This window comes from Sus scrofa, chromosome 8 (genome assembly GCF_054392235.1).
Source record: "Sus scrofa isolate SSC_HxYL_T2T_F1_AM1 chromosome 8, Sscrofa_HxYL_maternal_Yorkshire_Landrace_v2.0, whole genome shotgun sequence".
Classification (NCBI taxonomy): Eukaryota; Metazoa; Chordata; class Mammalia; order Artiodactyla; family Suidae; genus Sus; species Sus scrofa.
This window is the reverse complement of record NC_139390.1, coordinates 106,478,995-106,484,931: the sequence shown is the minus strand read 5'-3', so window position 1 is coordinate 106,484,931 and position 5,937 is coordinate 106,478,995. Positions and strand designations below refer to the sequence as shown.

Below are 5,937 nucleotides of genomic sequence, written 5' to 3'. Positions count from 1 at the left end.
ATGCACACTTCTATATACAAAATATATAAACAACAAGGATTTACTGTATAGCACGGGGAACTATATTCAACGTCTTGTAATAACCTATAATGGAAAAGTATCTGAAAAACCACATGTACATATATATTTTTGAATTTTTTTATGTACTTATTAAAGACAATCATTTATAGTTTATAAAAATTATTGCCCTAATATACACAAAAAGTCTTAATAGTGGTAATTAAAGGCAGCTATACCCACCTTTCCTTGTGTCCACACCAGTACTCAATCTAGATTGATTTAATCTTGAGGTATAATCCAGTAAGACTGAAGATCAAACACTTCAGTTCCTGGAGAAGATAATCAAATACTTGTAAGCCTTCTGGATCCTTAAATTGATTAACATCAATAAGGGAACCAATTTTTGTGTTGTGAGAGAAGTATATTCTTCTGCAATGATGATTTCAAGCTCCTGCTAGCCCCCTTGGTCAGGAGGAGGCCTCAAAGTACCATCCTCTTTGGTAATTTCACTGTCATCAATTATTCTCTTCAGTTCCTCCATCACACTTTTATGTATACAAGCCTCTTTTCGGCTCATGACATCATTTTTATAATTGCCGTTGTTGGCATATCTCAATTTCCCATCGGGTCAGAACTCAAAGTATAGGAATTCGTGACTGAATTTGCCCTTGTGACCCACATGGTAACACAGATAGAAATCACTCTCCACCACTCACAGAGGGCAGCCGGATGAAAGTAATACATAATATAGTTCATTTTAAAAAGTAATTCAGTTTTGGGTCAGTACAAGTTGCTGTTCTGTAAAGGTATGGTACTATTCTGGTATCTTGAGAATATCTGGCCAGTCAGAACTACTCATAGCCTGTCCTACTCCATCTGTCTCCTTTGGAACTCCCTGAAATTTTACTATACTTCAGTTATATGTACATAAAATTATTGGAATATTTTCCTTTAAAATTTCATATGGATTTAAAATGAGAAGGCAGTGAATGAAAATGAAAGGTTACATTTGGGAATAAAAATAGCAGTATTCTAAAGTAGCATAGATCAAAAAATAGAGTCTGTAGTAGGACATAGAATCCTGGCAAAAATATTTTTTTTCCAAGGAAAACGTGAATAATTGCTTTTTGGAAAACATAGCTGATACCTCAGAAAGGTCTCTTGTAGATCCTAAAATACTGCATTACAGTGTTCCCCAAGGAGCACTGAAATATTTGGACTTAGAACGCATATAAATTTAGCAGAGAGCTTACTTTCCTAATCTTGTGTGTTGCTGTTATACTATCTCTCTCTTGTTTAACCTTAGTTTTCCCCACACACAAACACACATCTCTCTTAATCATGCAGAAAGGAATATAAGGTGAGACTAGGTCTATGCTGCACCAGACAGAAAGATAATGGGAAGGATATTGACATGAATGATAGGGAATAAGATTTATATTGAGTATAAAGCTGCTTGCAAGAGGAAGATTAGAGCAGCTATAGATTAATTTAAAGAGAAAGTTACCAAAATAAAGATCTGTAAATATTAAGCAAGTTGAAAGAGTGAAGAAATAAGATAAAGTATTTGTAGAGTAGATGCTGAGTTTGGAATTAATGGAACTAGGTTAAGACCTAGATGGCTATGGAAGAACACTATTACCTGTATATTGGGGTTTATATGCAGAGCCTTGTAAGAAAGGGTCCAGAGTGAGTGTAACTAAAAATCAGAACTAAGGAATTCCCGCTGTGGCACAATGAGATTGGTGGCATCTTGGGAGTGCTGGGATTCAGGTTCAGTCCCTGGCTGGGCATAGTAGATTAAAGGTTCAGCGTTGCTGCAGCTGTAGCTTAGGGGGCAGTTGTGGCTCAGATCTGATCCCTGGTCAGAGAACTACATACGCTATGGGGCAGCCAAAAAACTTAACAAAAAAAAAAAAAAAAATCGGAGCTAAAAACAAACTAGCAAAAATTAGAATAGAAAAAAGTGAACCGTTAGTGCTAAGCTTTACTTATGGATTCAGTGACCAAGCCATACCATAAAACTAACTTATTTGGGAGTTCCCATTGTGGTGCAGCAGAAACGAATCCAACTAGTAACCATGAGGTTGTGGGTTCAGTCCCTGGCCTCACACATTGGGTAGGGGATCCAGCATTGCCATGAACTGTGGTGTAGGTCACAGATGTGGCTCGGATCCAGTATTGCCATAGCTGTGGGGTAGGCGGGCAGCTATAGCTCCAATTAGAGCCCTAGCCTGGGAACCTCCATACACTACAGGTGCAGACTTAAAAAGCAAAAAAACAAACAACAACAACCAAAACAAACAAACAAACAAACAAACAAAAAAAAAAAACTACTGTGTATAGAGCACGGGCTCTGAAATTAATGGTACTTTAGCTGAAGATATTTTGCCACCTGAAGAGCACACAGTATCCTTCAGAGGGGTGCCTCCATGGGGCAGCACAACTCTCATTTCTGTGGAATAAGGGATGGACCTTTGCCAATAGTAAGAGCAACCACTTGTGCATGTGTGCACATATGAACTTGGGACTTTTCTCTGTGTTTACTTTCTGAGAGAATGCCATCACCCAGTTACCCATTGTCCAAAGCTGTAGAAGGAGAAGCCTTTGCAAATACTTCCTTCTCAATTTTTCACATTCAATACATTGCAAAATCCTATCAACATCACTTTAGATCTCCTGAATCCACCCACTTCTCCATTTCCACTGCTTCACACTTTTCTCACTTAGACTTCCATGAAAACTTTCCTGTTTCTTTGTTGTTTCTTGATTCTTTCTCACCCACCCCTAGGATATACTCTACTTTTCAAAGAGTGGATCCCACATTTGTTCAAAACATGGTTCATGATCCTCTATCTAATAGCACTTATCAAAGTTTTAATTTTTCTATTTTCTGCATGATTGTTTTCAAAGTATTGATTTTATCATACATTTCTGTTTTATTTATTTATTTATTTATTTATTTATTTATTTTTTACTGCTGCACCTGCAGCATATGAAAGTACCCAGCTAGGGGTCAAATCAGAGGTGCAGCTGCCGGCCACAGCCACTGCAACACCAGATCCAGGTGTCATCTTTGATCTAGCCATAGCTTTAGGCAAGGCCAGTTCCTTAACCCACTGAGTGAAGCCAGGGATTGAACCTGCATCCTCATTGTATTGAGTTCTTAACCTGCTAAGCCACAACGAGAACTCCTAAAATTTTTTAAATGACTTATTACTTATGGTATAAAGACTACACTCTCTAGCATTAGTTAGGATAAGCTTTCTTAGCAGAGATCCCTCCAACATTCAGTGACTTAGAGCCGAAGATTAATCCTCGCCAGTGTGGCAGTCCAGGGCAGGAGTCCAGGCTGGCAAAGAATCTCCTGCAAGCAGTCTTTCAGGGTCCCAGACCCAGGATGATGCATCCCCCTTTATCACACAGCTTCCAGTGGTACCCTGCTCTTGCCACTGCAGCTCACAGAGTGGGTGGTGAGTAGTGGAAGAAGCACACCCACTGACTTAAAACCCTATCAGGGATGTAGTGACACCATATCTACTTGCCTTCCATTGGAAAGAAACATATTGTGTGGCCACACAATGCAAAGGGCACTGGGAAATGTAGTCTCTGATGGGGCAGACCCACAGAAAGGAGAATAGACTGTAGCTCTTTCTGGCCTACCTTTTGCCCAGCTTCATTCTCTGCCATCATCTACCACACTCTCTTTACACCACAACTTTATATTTGTCCATGAAAACAGTAGTTGTCCCTAATTATCTCCTACTCATAATGGAGTTGTCAGGGTAAATATTCCTTCTCAGGGAGGCCATTCCTCACTTTCAGATTAGGCCAAGTCCCCCTGTACATCGCATGGCTCACCCTCCCTTCTCCTGTAGCACTTAGCACAGTTTTAATTTTTCCATTTTGTGCATGATTTTTTAGTATATTTCTTTGTCACTGGATTTTAAGCCCCTCATAAGACCTGTTGATTTTTGCCTCTCGTAAAACCCATTGATTTTGTACACCACTGGTATCCCTGTTTAGCACAGTAGATGAATAGGTCCATAGCAAGATATTGTTTCAGCATTGTTTTTGATATTTCCTTTAGTAGTATTGTCACATGACATTGTGTTTTCTTTTCTTTGCATTGCATTATCTTTTACCACAAGCCACAGTCACTTATTCAATAAATATATGTGTTATACTGTATTAGGAATATGGATGGTAATGTGGTGAGAAATGGGAAAATGTGGTCTTTGATCTTAAAGGTTTTATTTTATAGTTGGTGAAAATGAACAAAAGGTCCTCTAATATAAGACACTTGATAAAAGGTATTAAAAAACAGTATAGGATTAAATATACTGAATGAGTAGTATTGTCACAAAGAGTTATATAATCTCAGAGGTTCAAATGAGTGAGAGTTGTGATGCTGATGGAATGTTTCTGGAAGGAAGTAAAGAATGGAACTAAATCTTTACCTGTAGGTGCAAGAGTGGTGCCCAGACATTTTGAACACATATAGGTTTTTAGAGATACCAGCTAAGCACCAAACCTGAACTTATTCCCCTTAAGTCCTTGGGGATCAAGAAAGTCCTTAGGGAACATCCTCTGACCTCCTGTGACCTCTTCTAGGAAGCAGCTCAGAGTTTGGACTAGAGCCACAACCACCAATTGTTGTAGCTTGTGCTGAAGCAATTGTGTGTAGAGTGGTTGGCATTCTGTGATGTTTAGCCTAGAGGTCCACTCTCTTGTCTTTTGTAGCGTATAAAGTCTCCACAGTTTAATGAATTTGTTATAGCTTAGCCCAAGTCTGCAGCTCAAAGGAACTTTCGTCAACATAAACATGTCTGAAAATTTTCAGACTCTGGGAGAAGATATGTAGCCACTGTAGTTGCTAGAGGGTGAGACCAAAAAAATGCAGCATACAAATGGTGAAAATACAGATGTGCTTATAAGCATAAGGATATACCCAAAGGATGAGAAAAAAATATCTCACTGGACTGACCCAAGATTTGGCAAATGGATAATTAACTTACTGCAAAACAAAGGCTAATTGGGACAAATCTTGGTTATTCACCCTACATCCATCCTTATGACTCCACTTCATCTTTCCTGGCAGAGCCCACTTCCAAGTTTAGAGGCTGAACATGCCAGGCACAGCTAATTAGGAAAGCTTTCAGCTATGACATGAATGATGCTGACTCGCTGGGGCCTGAGTGCAGGGGAGCTTTGGGAAAGCTTTCCTTAGTAACAAAAACAAAGACCCATAGAAGGTATCACCTCTTTTTCCTTACTGGAGAGACCCTGCCTGCCTTTGCCTCATGGAACTATCATAGCTGTATTGAAAACACCAAATCCTAACCACTAAGCTACCAGGGGGCACGTTATCCCACAGCTATATTGAAATTATGAAATGTTGACATGCTGAAGTTGGCATACAATTCAGATGAAAAAATCATGATGGCATTAGTGAACAAGGCCTCCATTGCTGAGCTGTCCAGATCTGTCTGGTATCTTGTTCATAGGAGGTTATACATGCCCTTACAGTCAATGCCACTTTTACTTGGGTATTGTATTACCTGCAGTTCAAAGCTCATATCTGACTTAGTAGCTAATCAAATAAAATATAAAAATGAGTTGGATAAAAGTGAAAGATAGCATAAAGATAAAAGTAAGGTTTTTAAGGCTGATTTGTAAAAACGTGTATTTTGCATTGTATTTGCTTGTACACTAAGTTGAATCTATCTAGGTAATATAGTGCCAAAACATCAGAGGACAACAAATATTAATTACAGTTTTCCTCATGTTTCTGAGCAATTACAATAAATAGTTCTTTTGAGCTTCAGTCTGCAGTATTTTAGAATTGATTGGTTGATTTTCTTTATGCAACATATTAAAACATCCTTTTCAGTTCTCTGTAAATTTAGTTGAAAAGTCACATCCTCTTCAAGTTGA

At 38.7% G+C, this 5,937-nt stretch overlaps 1 pseudogene; it reads right to left on the bottom strand.

The window, feature by feature from the left end:
* Positions 1–269: 269 nt before the first annotated feature.
* On the bottom strand, positions 270–5,579 carry LOC100518919 (protein mago nashi homolog pseudogene; annotated as a pseudogene).
* Between the last annotated feature and the right edge of the window lie 358 nt (positions 5,580–5,937).